Here is a 17848-nt window from a genome sequence, read left to right on the forward strand (position 1 = left end):
CGTGGTATCCCATTTTCAAACCAGGTAAATGCTGGTGCTGTACCATAATTAAGGCCACGGCCGCTTCCCTCCCACTCCTAGCCCACCGTCGCCATAAGACCTGCCTGTGTCGGTGCGACGTAAAGTACGTAACTTGTAAAAAAAGAAGAGAATTTGTCACTGACCACTGAGGAAGTTGTGGTGGCTCCCAATAGATGGCAGAAGCGCTGGCTTACCGTTGTGGAGACTGGCTTGCGCATTTTTGTGAACGACATGTTTGTAAACAACAGAGAGACGTTTTCCCCTGTAAGCCACGCCTTGAGGAACGAAAGTGATAGACAACCTTGATGGTCTTCACCTGAACGAAGTGATTCTAGCTGAGCAGCTATAGTAACAAGTATGCGGGTGACGTAACAGACTGGAGTATTGTCACGCCAGATGGCCTTACATTCGCTCGTCCTTAAGTAGCTTTCTCCTTGGATAGTTGCTACCGGCGTGCTCCGCATTCGCACGTGTACTCATGCAGTTTAATCAATCATAGAATACAGGCGAGGTTGTATATCGTTATTGCTTCATCGTTGTGAGCAGCTCAATGTTTATGCTTCAGTCTTGTGCCGATAAGATAGTGAATCGCTTCTTTCGATTGACATTTATTCGATGGCTCGCTCGCCTGGTCGGGCGGAAGATTGGGCGATGGATTGGGTGGTTCGTTGGTATATGGATAGGTTTATTATCGTGTTTATTTGTAGGTGGAGTGACAGGTTTTATCTGCAGTTACATTCTCTCTGACAAATCTGCTGTTTTGATTTCTTGCTCTGTGGGCATGTTAATATTCGTGTCCGTCAAACGATCTGTCACTCGAAAAGTGACAAATGTGACTGCGTGGTTGGTCAGTCATTTGGTCACCGTGGCAATCGTCCTTGCGTCGGTCAAGTGGTCAGTGTTTCGGCTGGTAAGCCAGTGGATCAGACGGACGGTTAATCGATTTGTGAGCCAACCAATCGCGCGTAAGGTTCGTGAAATTGTCGGACGATCAATCTGTCGACCGGTCGGTTCGGTTGCGGGTTGGCTGGTTGGTTTGCTTGCAAGCATGCTCATTGCTTGGCTCCTTGTTGAGTTGTTCAATAGGATGGAGAACTTATATGAACAAATAACATAGGTAAGTAATACAGTAGGTAATAATAACAACAATAATATGTTTTAAAACTGTAAATAACATGCGTAGAATATGTTGGTTTTTCATTACAATGAAATGACATAAACATCATCATCATCATCATCATCATCATCATCATCATTTGACCCTCCAGGTTCGGTTTATCCCTCGGACTCAGCGAGGGATCCCACCTCTACCGCCTCAAGGGCAGTGTCCTGGAGCTTCAGACTCTTGGTCGGGGGATACAACCTCGCCCAGGCGGCCTCACCTGCTATGCTGAACAGGGGCATTGTGGAGGGATGGGAAGATTGGAAGGGATAGGCAAGGAAGAGGGAAGGAAGCGGCCGTGGCCTTAAGTTAGGTACCATCCCAGCATTCGCCTGGAGGAGAAGTGGGGAAACCACGGAAAACCACTTCCAGGATGGCTGAGGTGTGAATCGAACCCACCTCTACTCAGTTGACCTCCCGAGGCTGAGTGGACCCCGTTCCAGCCCTCTTACCACTTTTCAAATTTCGTGACAGAGCCAGGAATTGAACCCGGGCCTCCGGGGGTGGCAGCTAATTACGCTAACCACTACACCACAGAGGTGGACATAACATAAACATGCAAACGAAAATTTATATTTACAATATTTTATTATCTGACTTTACTCCCCTCCCCCCACACTGTTTTTAGCGAGTAACGGGCTAGGTAGCTCAGGTGGGAAAGCGCTGGCCTTCTGAGCTCAAGTTGGCGGGTTTGATCGCAGTTGAGTCCGGTGGTATTTGAAGGTGCTCAAATACGTCACCGTAATGTCGGTAGGTTTATTGAAACATAAAAGAAATATCCGACACCTCGGTATCACCGATAACCGTGAAAGTAGTTAGTGGGACGTAAAATCAAAATTATTATTATTATTATTATTATTATTATTATTATTATTATTATTATTATTATTATTATTATTATTATTATTAGGGGCCTATTATTATTGCAGAAACTTTGACTTATCCCAAAAATCAGTAAGCAGAGGGGTTATTTCGGGCGTTATTATATTAATATTAGACCCTATTGTGTGTTTGTAATTGTTAATACCACAAGTATTTTATTCAAATAGGCAGTCTGCTCTGACAGTGTTTATAATCCACAACTAGATAATACGTCTACGTTATAGACTCTTATGTCTTTTAGCGTTCAGTCTGCTAAACACCTCCATACCGGGCGAGTTGGTCGTGCCGTCAGGGCCGCGCAGCTGTGAGCTTGCATCCGGAAGATAGTGGGTTAGAACCCCACTGTCGGTAGCCCTGAAGATGGTTTTCCGTAGTTTCTCATATTCACACCAGAGAAATGCTGGGACTGTACCTTAATTAAGGCCATGATCGCTTCCTTCCCACTCCAATCCCTTCCCTGCCCCATCGTCGCTATAAGGCCTACCTGTGTCGGTGCGACGTAAAGTAAATTGTAAAAACAAAGCTCCGCAATCCTCTACCGTACTGTATTCGTAACTAGTTATCTGGCCTCATTTGCTGTAGTTCCATATCTCCTATCTTATCTTTAAATCATTAGACACTGAGTCTAACCTTCGTCCTCTACCTCTACTTCCCTTACCCCCCAATGGCCGAATCCATTATATTCATAGATAACCTATTCTCCTCCATTCGCCTCATATGACCCCTGAGAGTCGGGATACATATTGCTACAGCATAGGAGTGGGTATCTCTATCTCTTATACAGGGTGAAGCGAAATTCGCGCACTCGGGAGTCGCAGCGCGACTCTTCACATGCCAGCAGTAAAACAAAAAATCTCTCACAAAAGTTCGTCCTGCGAGTATATCCGGCAGAAAAAGGACGTTGAAGAGTGGCAATCTTGCAACACTGTAACCACATATACGGTAACTACCTCTGTCAGAACGTATTAGCCGTGCCGTAGAGATGGTGCAGTGGATAGAGTTTTGGGTTAGCATGCAGGAGGTCGAGTGGGTCGATCCTGGTTTGAGGCGTATGTTTTTTATTTGGTAAATGTAGTCCAGGTGGTATGGTATCTGGCATCTTAATCGTCAACAGCGATTGCAGCGGGTCCTCTAGAAAGCATTTGCACTTACTTACTACGATCCTAGAAATGCACGAACATTCGTTTTCATTGGTCAGCTTTGAAAAACGCACTTTCCACGTCGTGGGCGTGAATTTATTAGCACTTCATCTACTAGATGCGTTACAACGTGTTCAGCGTTATTAAATTTTGTAAATGTAGGATACATGTGACCTAAGAAACGATGTCTTACTGTATTACAGTATGTAATGTCCGATGGAAATTAGCAAATAAAAAAGTTCGCCTCAACCCATGATCGAACCCCCGACCCCCTGCATGCTAACCCAAAACTCTACCTACTGCACCAACCGTATTGCACGACTAATATGTGCTGACAGAGATAGTTACCCTACATGTGCTGACAGAGGTAGTTGCCCTACATGTGCTTACAGTGTTGCCAGATTGCCACTCTTCAACGTTCTTTTTCTGCCGGATATACTCGCAGGAAGAACTTTCGTGAGAGACATATTTTTATGGCTGGCATGTGAGGAGTCGCGCTGCGACTCCCGAGTGCGCGAATTTCGCTTCACCCTGTATAAGAGATAGAGATACCCACTCCTATGCTATAGCAATATGTATCCCGACTCTCAGGGGTCATATGAGGCGAATGGAGTGCGCAAATTTCGCTTCACCTGTATTTTTATTGCGGATGATGTTATGCTGTATACAGTAATAAATAAGTTACAAACTTGTGAGCAACTGCAAAAAGATCTCGACAATATTATATATAATTTCGTGTGGCTGTTTCTAGCCGAGTGCAGCGCTTGTAAGGCAGACCCTCCGATGAGGGTGGGCGGCATCTGCCATGTGTAGGTAACTGCGTGTTATTGTGGTGGAGGATAGTGTTATGTGTGGTGTGTGACTTGCATGGATGTTCGGGACAGCACAAACACCCAGCCCCCGGGCCATTGGAATTAACCAATTAAGGTTAAAATCCCCGACCCGGCCGGGAATCGAACCCGGGACCCTCTGAACTGAAGGCCAGTACGCTGACCATTCAGCCAACGAATCGGACAATCTTGACAATGTTGAGGGGTAATGGTATGATGATAAATGGAGTTAAAAGTCAGGTTGTGAGTTTCACTAATAGGAAAAGTCCTCTCAATTTTAATTTTTGCGTTGATGGGATGAAAGTTCCTTGAGGAGATCACTGTAAGTACCTAGGTGTTAATATAAGGAAAGATCTTCATTGGGGTAGTCACATAAACGGGATTGTATAAAAAGGGTACAGATCTCTGCACGTGGTTATGACGGTATTTAGAGGTTGCACTTTGTAGTAAGGATGTAAAGGAGAGGGCATATAAGTCTCTGGTATGACCCCAACTAGAGTATGGTTCCAGTGTGTGGGACCCTGGCCAGAATTTCTTGATTCGAGAACTAGAATAAATCCAATAAAAGCAGCTCGATTTGTTCTGTGTGATTTCCGACAAAACAGCAGCGTTACGAAAATGCTGCAAAGTTTAGGCTGGGAAGACTTGGGAGAAAGAAGACGAGCTGTTCGACTCAATAGTATGTGTTGCGGGGTATCTGTGGAACGCAGAGGTGAAAGAAGGTGCCGGGATGAATGGGTCTAACTACAAAGTTACAGTTAATTTAAAATTTTAACAAAGGTTATATTTTCTTGAAACAACAAAATTTAAACAACTTAATGAAATAACAATGACATAGCAATTTAGAAACGAGACTTAGAAGGATCCAAGACTTCAGAATTTTAACACTCTTGAGCTACAAGCCCCTAGTTTTACAATTTTGATCTCCTAGCTCCACATTGCAACACACTAATTTGTTCAAAGGGCAGAAATCCCCTAAAACATGGAGCACTTGCTCCTAATTACAATATCGAGCCTCCCAGAGGCACTTTTACAACACTACAAAGGAGCTGAGCCGCTCTCAGTTTTTCAAGCTTATTCAAGGCAATATCAGAACCTTACAATTACTTGCCATCAAGGCATAACTTACAGAAATGAAACAGGGGTATCTTATACCTAACCTACTGGGCCTTAGCAGAAAAAGAACAGGTTAAGTAAATGGCCCGAAGCACCAAATTGAATGGAGGCGTGTACTTGCACTCCTAGACATGCATTCTAAAACCTAAAAGGCACTAGGCCGATGAAACAGGGGCTATTCCCAGATTATGGAGGTGACTCGTATCAAAATAATTTAAGACATTACGGAAAGGAAGAAAAACGGTTACAAAACGTAGTCACCTCAAACCAATATGAAGGGGAGCTCGAGAGGGTAAATCACTCTCTATCCCCAAATTACAGTAGCAGATTTTAGGAAATTTTCACATTAGCCGGCAGAAACTTACATTTTAGAGAAGTAGTTTACATATTAAAGTTTCGGCCCTATCCCTCGGGTTAAACTGCGGAGCGAGCAAGAAAGAAAAGATGTTAAACGGCCATTACCTTGCTGAAGGACTGCTGCCTGATGAAAGAGGCACCTCCCGCCTCCTGCTTCACATACACACACTTAGTTAGATGTTGATCAAGTGGCCAAGAGACGTGAAAATCCGCAGTTTATAAACCCTCGGGGAAAGTTCGAGACCTTTCATGAATAATCAAGCCACACCCTCTTACTTTTATTGGCTATCGTAAAGTTACACACCAAATCGAAGAAGAAGCCTGTGGTAGGCCGAAAATTAATTAAAGAAATTAGGGACTGGCTGAATTCAAAACTGGCGGAAAGAAAATATCAATATTGCCAACCCAAAAATGAATGAACATAATTTAGTAAAGAACAAACTTATGAATACAAAATTTCTTCAAATAAAGTTCCTTCAATTCGCACCAGGGTGCATGATCATATTTTTTGTAGTGACATCTGTTGCAGAAAGTCCAAACTTCATGATAAATGGTAAACAAAACAAGTAGAATTTTATACAGTACTGGAAACTTCACAATCACAAAATTAAGGTGGTGACTTCTTCTGAGTAAAAGTTTAAGTAGGTCTAGTTTCAAGTTCAGTGTTTCTCCAGTAGAGGAGTTCTTTTAGGCGCAACATTTAAATGTGCGGCGTAGAGGTGTACCTCCCGGTGCAGTATGTTCCGAGCTGTCAGTGGAAAGATGGCGTGAAATTAGTGTTATTTTAAAAACTAGAAAAGGTCACAATATGAAGATAATGGAATTCAAGAGGACAGACTGGGGCAAATGTTCGTTTGTAGAAGAGTTAGGGATTGGAGTAATTTACCAAAGGAGATGATCAATAAATTTTCAAATTCTTTGCAATTATTTAAGAAATGACTAGGTAAATAACAGATAGCGAATCTACCACCTGGGCGACTGCCCTAAATGCAGATCAATGGTGACTGATTGATTGTTTTGAAATTAACTTATAATTGAACTATTATTATTATTATTATTATTATTATTATTATTATTATTATTATTATTATTCTTTCTTCATTATGTCCGTTTACAGAGCGCATTGGAACTTGTTAGCTTCATGATGGTTTTCCTTTCTTCTTCTCCTCTCAAAATCTCTTCATGATCTCGCTATGCTGTTTCTTGTGTTCTTCTGTCCATTATTTCCCTGTGGTTCTCTTGGCCTTTTCCGTTAACGTGTGTTTATTCCCAGAGTTCCAAAAGTCTTGCGATCCCTGGTGGTATCTTCTGTGATGTTCATTTATTTTAAGTTCTGTTTTATTTTCTCTAACCAGCTGATTTTGACCTTCTTTGAATTAATTATACCAAGCAGTTGTTTATTTTTTATTTGTTATTATTTTTGCATATCTAGTGCCGTCCATTCTACAGATGTGGCCATAGAATTTCAATCGTCTCCTGCGTACGATATCGGTGAACTTGTCGATTGCTTTGTACAAATCTACAGTTTTTCTTTTGATCCATGTACCATTTACATGAACTGGACCATGTATTTTCCTAAGAATTTTTCGAACTTGTTTTTCAATTTCATCAGTTTTAGAGTGGCCTCCTAGAGATGTGGTTTCTGAGGCATACAAAGCTTCCGGAAGAACAACAGTTTTGTACTGCCGAAGTTTTATATTTCGTGACGTTACTCTTTTATTGTAGTGATTCCGTGTTATATGGTATGCTTTCAGGAGTTTGCTGGCTCTTTCTAAATTAGATTTCCAGTCCAATCTGGATGGTACAATGATTTCTCCTAGATATTTGAAGGAAGGGACCTGCGTGATTATTCCATAATTGTCTGTAGTGGGGGTCTTCGGATATTCTGGTGCCCATTAGCCATGATATGAGTCTTCTCATACTATATTTGGAGGTCGTCTTTGATGCTATCTCATGTAACTTCTCTATGGCATACCTGGTTTCTCCACTAGTCTTGGTAAAGAGATCATCAGCAAAAGCTAGGCACTTCAGGTTAATTCTTTGTCCCCGAGTATCAGTGTTTACACCTTCGATTTCTTTTCCCCATTCCCTGATGACTTTGTCTAACACTAAGTTAAAAAGGATCGGGGAGAGGCCATCTCCTTGTCGAACTTCTGTATGCACTTCAAAAGGCTCTGATAGTTCACCTAGAAACTTCACTTGAGATGTTGTGTCTGTGAGAGTCTGGCGGATTAATTCTGTGATCTTCTTGTCTACACTGAGATCTCCTAGAATGTCTACAACAGTTTTTCTGGTCGATCGAGTCATACACCTTCTTAAAGTCCACAAAGGTGACAAATGTGGTGGTACTGTGGCGTGTCTTTAATATCGTCTTCAGACTCCTTTTTTTTCTCAGAACACGATCTAACTTTTCTGAAGCCTGCTTGGTATTCACCAATCAAATGATTTGTTTGTTGCTCGACTGTGTTTAATAGCGTTTTAGATAGAACGTTGTACTGTATATAACTGGTAAAAAGGATATGCCTCTGTATTTACTGGGGTCCGCTCGATCGCCTTTCTTATGTAACGGGTAGATAATGGTATTCTTCCAGTCCTTCGGAATCGTCATGTTCTCCCATATTTCTGTTAAGAGTGTACACATTCTTCTGATGAGGTCATCTCCCCCTATTTTCAACATTTCTGCAGTTATGGCAACGTTCCCAGGAGCTTTATTATTTTTGAGCGTTTGGATTAGGCTATCTATTTTATTTCTTGAGTTGTTGCGGGCTGTGAGTCTGGGTTTGGTGGAGGTTTTTCAAACTATAGTCTTTCAATTGGTGGATCGCAGTTCATTCGACTTTGGAAACAGTCAGCCAGTATCTTGCAGTTCCCTTTGCTGTTTTTTACTTTGCTCTCTTTATTATTATTATTATTATTATTATTATTATTATTATTATTATTATTATTATTATTATTATTATTATTATTGTTACGGACTTTTCCGTGGTAGGTAGAGGCGTAAGAAGGTGCGGGCGTGAATGGGTTTCAAACTACGGAATCAAAGTTAATGTAAAAGTAATTTAAAATTTAACTAGGTTATATTTTCTTTTCAAGAACAAAGCAATAACAGACATGGCAGCAAAACAAGGGGAGATACAATATTTACAGGTTTTGGGCTTCACGCCCTGACTTCTGCGATCAGCTCAGTTTTACCACAAACACAAGTTTTAACAGAGGGGCAGAAAACCCCATTCATCCCTAGGAGCCCCTGGCTCCGAATTACACAGAAAAGCCTCCACGAGGCATATGACACTCCATTTTCAAAAGAGCGATCCGCTCTTAAAATTTAAGCCTCTCAAAGGCCACACCAAACTCTACCTTCAAGCTGTCCTCTAAGGACGTATTTACAGGGGTAAAATACCCAACCTACAGAGGTCTATTACATGAAAAGAAGGTTGATTACATGACCTCTAAAATAACAATTTGAGAGGAGGCGATCTTGCACTCCTAATACACTTTGTTTTTTTAAAACCTAATCTGGCTCTGGGCCGCTAACGCAAGGGCTAATCCCATACTACAGAGGTGACTTAGAGAAGAACACTTTACATTACATAAACGAAGAATAGTTTGAGAAAATAAGTTCACCTCAAAACAAATGTGAGTGGGAGCTCGAGAGGGTTAGCACTCTCTATCCCAATATGTAGCCTTACAAGAAAAAGATGAAAAGAGTAATTACATTTTAGGAAAAGGTTACATGATGGAAATGCTTCGAACCCGCCGCGAGTGTTAAACTGCCGACCTAGCCAGAAAGAAGTTATTAATAGGCCATTACCTGGTGTTGAACGGCTGAAGAAGAAAGAGGCGCTTCCCGCCTCCTGCTATGTACTTAATACACTGAAAGATGGAACAGAAGTGGCCCGGAGACCCCAAAATCAGCAGTTTATATCCTCTCGCGGAAGATTCTAGGCGTTAGGGGAAATAAAACACCCTCCCTCAAAGTTTTTATTGGCTAGGAAAACGAAACCCCTACATAGAGGAAGAAGAAACACATTATTGGTGGAAAATTAATTAAAGAAATTCGGGATTGGCTAGATCCAAAATAAGGGGAAAAAGAGGGGTATACAGCCAACTTAAACCATGACAGAAAGAAATTTAACAAAGAACAAACTCTTGAAATAAAAATTTCTCCAACAAAATAGTTCTTTGATTTCGCACTAGGTTGCACTATTGTAATTCTTCAGTAGTGTCCTCTAGAAGAGAAAGTTCACACTTCTTACTTCAAGCGAAACAAAAACACATCAAAAATGACACAGTTCACAAACTCAAAATTTTCCACGTGGTGACATCTTCTGAGAAAGTAGAGAATTAATAGAATAGATAAAGTTCAACCTTCCTCCAGAAGAGGAGTTTCAACTGGCGCAACTTTTAAATAAACGGTGTAGAGGTGTACCGCCCGGTACAGACCTCCCCCCCCCAAAAGTTCCTCCAGGGGTGACACATGAAATCAGTTTGAAACAAAGTCCAAGTAATGATGTTGATACGAAGATAGATAGCAGAAGCATTTACAAGATTTCTTAATTCAGTTTCAAAATGTTGTTGTTGCAGGTGAATGAAAATCTTTATGTTTGTAGAATTTGAATTTCTGAAGATAAACTTTTAATACTTAAAGGTGAAGAAAAATTTTGCAATGTCCACCAAATATTGTAGTTGAATTCCCAATTGTAGTTATTGCTTATGGTGACTGTCCATGTAGTTGATGTAGATTGAGTTGAATGGCCGGACCGGCCGTTGCAGCTTGCGTCCAACGGAGGCCGCTCGGACCCCTCAAGTACCCTGAGATACCGCTCGCCCGCACTATGAGGGGAGCAGAGGTGTTGAAGTACGCCGCGCCCGCGGTGAACAGATACAGGCTGCGGGCATGTAGCAGGTCGTGCGCCGCACATCAGCCTTGGCCGGGAGGTGAGCTCCGGCTCGCCGTGCACATGTCGTCCTCGCTGGAGAGGAGGGGGCCCATCCCCCTCCCCAGTCGCTGCACGGTGCTGCGCGGCTGCGGGGGCGCTGAAACATTAAAGCTAGGCGGCAGAATTGTGTTGGACAATCATTTTCTTTGAGGGCACAGGCTTGTAGAGAGAGTGAGGGGCCAGCGGCGTGCAGATATTCATGGTATTCATTAAGCCACTGTGTAGAGTGGAGCAGGAGACGGGAGCGTGGTAATGGCCGTGGCAAAGACAGGATGGCAGTTTAATGGGTCGGGGCAGGTTTCACAAACATGCTTACATAAGAAACAAAATCCTATAGAAGGGGCAGAATGCCTTAAAAGTGAAACTCAAAAAAAAAATATAACCTTCATATCCTTTCAAAATAATATGGAGCAAGTTAACACAGAAATTACACCGGTTTCACCTGGGACAGGTGAACTCTAAATATCCGCTCGGTGGCTGGATTACTTAGCAATAAGGTAACCGGCGTAAGAAAATCGAGAATGATACAAGGCCCATGAAATCTGGGGGCAAGCTTGCCCGCGGGAACAAAATTTTTGACCATAACCTGGTCGCCTACCTTCAAAGGGGTGGGTCTCCGTCCACGATCATACCTTTCCCTAACCTTTTCATGAGACACTTTAAGATTGGCTTTAGCCTTCTTCCAAAGATCTTTAATGTTGTCCGGATCTATTGTCTCGGGCAGAATGTCATTCAGAGACCAGAGGTTAGAGAGCGGCGTGTTGGGAACGAACTTAAACATCAAAGAAGCTGGAGTAAATTTGTGAGATTCATGAACCGCCGAATTCAAAGCAAAAGCTAACCAATGCAGGGACGTGTCCCACCTAGAATGATCTTCATGATGATAGGCAATAAGTGCGGACCTGAGATTACGGTTAACCCGTTCAGCCAGAGATGGTTGAGGGTAATAAGCAGATGTAGTTACATGAGAGATGGACAAGTCAAAACAGAATTTACGAAACAGATTAGATGTAAAAGCCTTAGCATTATCAGATACAATATATTGGCACGGACCAAAAGAAGCAAAAATAGAATTTAGGCAAGTAATGGTGGACTGAGCGGTAGCCAGCTTAGTCGGAAATAACCAAGAAAATCTTGTAAAACCATCTACACACACAAAGATGAACTTGTTGGCATTACCCTTTGACTGGGGGAAGGGTCCCACATAATCGATATACAGGCGTTCCATGGGGCGCGACGCTTGATGAGAAGACAAAAGGCCTACTTTAGTGGACATGGTGGGTTTACTGATCAAACAAGATTTACAAGCTTTTACAAGTTCCCGAATTTCACCGTCCATACCTTTCCATATGAACATTTCACGAATCTTTTCACGAGTTTTAAAGATTCCAAGATGCCCCCCCAATGGGGTCTCATGATAGTATTTGAAGATCATAGGTACAAGAACCGCTGGAACAACAACTTTCATCAACTTATCATGCCTCGAAGGGCAACATAGAACACCATTCCTTAGAACATAAGGGACAGCATGTTCCCCAGAAGAAAGGGTTTCCATTATCGGAGCCAGCGTCGGATCTTCACGTTGGTATTTCTCAATATCCCTAAAAAGCATGGGAGCATCTGTTAAGATGGCATTAACACCAGATAGTATGGACTCGGAAGGTGATGAACTGTCGACCGGTTCGTGGGTCTCTACGTCGTTATGAAACATACGGCTGAGTCCATCGGCGACAACATTTTCGGTACCTCTGATATGCCGTACATCGAATTGGAAGGCAGAAATACGGATGGCCCAACGGGCTATACGACCTGTACGACGCGGCCTACCTAAGACCCAGCTTAAGGCTTGATTATCTGTCTCCAGATCGAATTTGACGTGTTCCAGATAGAGACGGAACTTTTCTAAGGCGAATAAGACTGCCAAACCTTCAAGCTCATATATGGAGTACTTTGCTTCTTGAGCTGACAATGTTCTAGACGCATAGGCGATGGGTCGCCTCCCTAGTTCAGTCTCTTGAAGAAGAACTGCAGCCACTGCTGACGACGATGCGTCGGTTTGGACGATGAATTTCTTCGAGAAATCAGGCATAGCAAGTACAGGGGCATTACAGAGAGCTAATTTCAGATCTTCAAAAGCGGCTTGTTGAGAAGGTCCCCACTCGAATTTGATGCCTTTCCTACGAAGAAGGTTTAAGGGCGCCGCTCTATTAGCAAAATTAGGAATGAACTTCCTGAAGAAATTCACCATGCCAATGAACCTGGCGATACCTTTAATGTCCTTGGGAGGTTTAAAATCACGGATGGCCTGTGTTCTAGAATGATCGACTGCTACACCATCAGGTGACACAATATGCCCTAGGAATGACATAGAGGGCTTAGCAAAGGCAACCTTGGACAACTTAACAGTTAACCCAGCCTTACGAAGGCGATTGAGAACTTCTCGCAAATGATCTAGATGTTCTTCAAAGGTTTCGGAAAATACGACGACATCATCCAAGTAGTGATATAAGTACTCAAATTTGATGTCGGAAAAGACCCTATCTAGTAGCCTAGTGAGCACAGCTGCCCCCGTGGGGAGCCCGAAAGGCACGCGGTTGTATTCATATAAATTCCAGTCCGTGGCAAACGCTGTAAGATGTTTAGACTCTTCGGCAAGGGGAATTTGATTATAGGCCTGATTCAAGTCCAAGATGGTGAAGAACTTGGCCTTACGAAACCATGAAAAGCAAGAATGAAGGTCGGGAAGGGGCACAGATTGCAACACCACCTTCCGATTGAGAGCCCTGTAATCAATGACAGGCCTGAAGCCTCCTTGGGGTTTCGGGACTAGAAAAATAGGCGAAGAATACGCTGACTTAGAGGGCCTAATAATACCATCCTTCAACATCTGATCGATGATTTCTTTCAGAGCCTTCATTTTAGGTGGAGATAGCCTATACGGTGGAAAACGGACAGGAATTGAATCCGTGACCTCAATTTTGTATTCAATAAGGTCAGTAACACCAAGAGTATCAGAGAACACCTCGGGAAACGACTGACACAATTTCCGAATACTATCAGCCTGCTCCTCAGGTAGATGTCTAAGGTCTAACAACATCTCATCCTGGGTAGGCGAAATAGATGAACATGATACAGAATTACACTTTAACAAGGGAATTCTACAATTGGACGCAAATTTGAATGTGCACGACCTACTCTGGAGATCGAGCACAAGACCAGTGTGAGAAATGAAGTCCGCTCCCAATATGATGGGGCAAGACAAACGCTTGGCCACAAACAATTTGATCTTCCATGTAAATTTAAAAACCCGAATTTTGACATGTAAGGAACCTAGAATTTCTAATGGAGATGAATTAGCCGAAACATATTTAACAGGAGATGAGTCATAGTCAGGGAGTTTACAAACAGATTTCAATTTAGAATACCAATCAGCCGAAATAATGGAACAAACACTGCCTGAATCTAAGAGAGCTGTTATAGGCTCGTTATTTAACTCAATCTTAAGAAAAGGAACAGGTGCGGGGGTATCCGCCGCGATCCTAAGGCACTCTTTGGGGCATTCAAAAGATGTATTCGAAGACTTATCGTTCCCTGAATTCTCGACCTTTTTGCCAGGGGCTGAGCCTTGGGAAGCAGAATTAGTTGACTCAGCCGCAGCCACTAGTCACTTTTGATTGTTGTTGGAAGTTACACCAGAAGTTGAGCAGGAGGGGGTGCTATTCGAATTGGGACAATTCTTTGCGATATGTGAGAAAGCCCCACATTTAAAACAGCCTTGTGATGACCCTGCTCCATTCCTTGTCCCACTTGACTTGATCAGAGGACACTTATTCCGCAGATGTTCAGGCGACCCGCAAGCATAACATTTACGGGGATTGACTGGTCGGCGAGGTGGAAGCCGAGTATTACTAATGGAAGGCGGGGGTTCTTTCGCGACACGCAAAGAATCGGCGTATCTAACTCCTTCCGCTGAGACGGCCAATGCTTCAAGTTCCGAGAAAGTTTGCGGGCACGCCGCGAAACACAAATATGACCTATAGGATGGTGAAATACCTTCCACAATAGCTTGTACAATTTGATCCTCGGGGAAGTGAAGAGCAAACACCCTAGTATAAAACTTAATATCTTGGATGAAGTCTGCCAGGTTTTCATCCAAGCGCTGTACCCGATAATAGTATTTCTGAATAAGGGAGGACCTGGCCCTAGCCGGGATGAAGTTAGCTAGCAAATGGGCATGGAAATCCTCAATAGAAGATTGCTCAGCGATGGCTCTAACTATTTTGTCAGATAGAACACCAATAGCATAAGGATAGATAATTTGCAAAATTTGACATGGGGAAAGAGAAAACACAAGGGCATGATCCTGAAATTCCACTAGAAATCTTAAAAATGAAATTACGTCACTGGTGGTGTTGACGGAAAACTTAGAGATACCTCTAAGCAACATTGCCAATGGATGAGGCAAGCTGCTGAACCCAGGTGACATAGTCGTTAAAGGTTTCAATGGCAAAGAAGTTAATTCAGAGCGGATGTTACTCAATGACGCACGGCGTTCAGATTCGTTGTTCGATGGGGCAGAGATAGTTTGAGCAGCAACGGTTATCCTATTGACTTCTCCCTGAGGAGGCTCTTCCTCGTTACCTACATTCACCGTGGCGGGTTGATCAGTTTTGGGAGGAGCTTCGCCGGTTAGCAATTGAGTGACCTTATTAGACAATTCAGAAATAGTTTCAAGGAGCGTATTAGCTTGCTTCCTCTGAACGTCATTCACCTTTAGAGACAACAGATCATTAACTCTATTTGCAAAGTGATACAGCCTGCCTTGCACACGCTTAATTTGATTAGGAGATGGATCGTTTTCATCAAAAAAGCTGACTACCGATGCTAGCCCAGTAATATTCTCGACGATCGTGGAAAGAGAGTCATCAATTTCTTTCTCTCCCAAATTGGGGATGGAAATGGGCAAATCAAGGGACTCTCCAAGCTTGTTAGTGTCTATTGCAACCGTGCCTCCAGATTGAACGTTTCTGATAGTTAACTCATATATCAACTCCTCTTTGCGCAAGTAGTTAAGGAGGAGAACATCGCGAGGGCCGGGCATGATGACAGAACAATTTTGAAAAACTCAAAAAATTCCAGCAACTGAGAAAATTGTTAGAGTTCGAATTAAAGCAATGTTTAGCCGTCAAAAGGGGCTAAATTGAGACCCATTCAACCACGCTCTGCTACCACTTGTTACGGACTTTTCCGTGGTAGGTAGAGGCGTAAGAAGGTGCGGGCGTGAATGGGTTTCAAACTACGGAATCAAAGTTAATGTAAAAGTAATTTAAAATTTAACTAGGTTATATTTTCTTTTCAAGAACAAAGCAATAACAGACATGGCAGCAAAACAAGGGGAGATACAATATTTACAGGTTTTGGGCTTCACGCCCTGACTTCTGCGATCAGCTCAGTTTTACCACAAACACAAGTTTTAACAGAGGGGCAGAAAACCCCATTCATCCCTAGGAGCCCCTGGCTCCGAATTACACAGAAAAGCCTCCACGAGGCATATGACACTCCATTTTCAAAAGAGCGATCCGCTCTTAAAATTTAAGCCTCTCAAAGGCCACACCAAACTCTACCTTCAAGCTGTCCTCTAAGGACGTATTTACAGGGGTAAAATACCCAACCTACAGAGGTCTATTACATGAAAAGAAGGTTGATTACATGACCTCTAAAATAACAATTTGAGAGGAGGCGATCTTGCACTCCTAATACACTTTGTTTTTTTAAAACCTAATCTGGCTCTGGGCCGCTAACGCAAGGGCTAATCCCATACTACAGAGGTGACTTAGAGAAGAACACTTTACATTACATAAACGAAGAATAGTTTGAGAAAATAAGTTCACCTCAAAACAAATGTGAGTGGGAGCTCGAGAGGGTTAGCACTCTCTATCCCAATATGTAGCCTTACAAGAAAAAGATGAAAAGAGTAATTACATTTTAGGAAAAGGTTACATGATGGAAATGCTTCGAACCCGCCGCGAGTGTTAAACTGCCGACCTAGCCAGAAAGAAGTTATTAATAGGCCATTACCTGGTGTTGAACGGCTGAAGAAGAAAGAGGCGCTTCCCGCCTCCTGCTATGTACTTAATACACTGAAAGATGGAACAGAAGTGGCCCGGAGACCCCAAAATCAGCAGTTTATATCCTCTCGCGGAAGATTCTAGGCGTTAGGGGAAATAAAACACCCTCCCTCAAAGTTTTTATTGGCTAGGGAAACGAAACCCCTACATAGAGGAAGAAGAAACACATTATTGGTGGAAAATTAATTAAAGAAATTCGGGATTGGCTAGATCCAAAATAAGGGGAAAAAGAGGGGTATACAGCCAACTTAAACCATGACAGAAAGAAATTTAACAAAGAACAAACTCTTGAAATAAAAATTTCTCCAACAAAATAGTTCTTTGATTTCGCACTAGGTTGCACTATTGTAATTCTTCAGTAGTGTCCTCTAGAAGAGAAAGTTCACACTTCTTACTTCAAGCGAAACAAAAACACATCAAAAATGACACAGTTCACAAACTCAAAATTTTCCACGTGGTGACATCTTCTGAGAAAGTAGAGAATTAATAGAATAGATAAAGTTCAACCTTCCTCCAGAAGAGGAGTTTCAACTGGCGCAACTTTTAAATAAACGGTGTAGAGGTGTACCGCCCGGTACAATTATTATTATTATTTGTTTGTTTAATTATTATTATTATTATTATTATTATTATTATTATTATTATTATTATTATTATTATTATTCCGAGGTTTGGTGGATCAGCAGAGGTGAAAAGAAGGTGTGGGCTTGAACGGGTCTAACTACAAATTCAAAATTGATTTTAAAACTTTAACACGGTTATATTTTCTTTCCAAAATCAACAAGAAACAGAGTAACAGGTACCAAGTAGCAGAGAAACCAGTAAAAGACGCAAAATATTAGTACAATTTACAGTTCTTGAGCTTTGAACCCCTCTCTTTACATATGGTGAGCTCTTGGCTCAAATTTATAAGTTATAACTTTACATAACGGCAGAAATCCCCTAGTACATGGAGCGCTTGCTCCCACCTAGCACTGTCAGGCCTCTTAGAGGCACACATCAAAATACAAGAAAGAGCAGAGCCGCTCTCAATTTCACAAGCCTATCAAAGGCCACAATAAACTTTACTTCTAACTGCCCTCAAGGCACACTTACAAATAAACAGGGGTACCATGTACCCAACCTACAGGGCCTTCGCATGAAGGAAAAACAACAGGTTAAGTTACTGGCCCAAACTACGGTGAGGACTGGAGGCGTGAACTTGCACTCCTAAATACACATTCTAAAACCTAAGTGGCGCTCGGCCGATTACACAGGGGCTAATCCCAAGCTA

The 17848-nt window shown here is 42.4% G+C and overlaps 1 long non-coding RNA gene across 1 annotated transcript in view; it reads left to right on the forward strand.

Annotated features, from left to right (window-relative positions):
- Nucleotides 1–357: 357 nt before the first annotated feature.
- The window catches only part of LOC137501051 (uncharacterized), a 29274-nt gene continuing 11783 nt past the window's right edge, over nucleotides 358–17848 (forward strand). Inside the window, exon 1 of the long non-coding RNA XR_011018317.1 lies at nucleotides 358–1138. This is a non-coding gene — a long non-coding RNA (uncharacterized lncRNA). The remainder of the gene's footprint in view (nucleotides 1139–17848) is intronic.

This window comes from Anabrus simplex, chromosome 5 (assembly GCF_040414725.1).
Source record: "Anabrus simplex isolate iqAnaSimp1 chromosome 5, ASM4041472v1, whole genome shotgun sequence".
Lineage (NCBI taxonomy): Eukaryota > Metazoa > Arthropoda > Insecta > Orthoptera > Tettigoniidae > Anabrus > Anabrus simplex.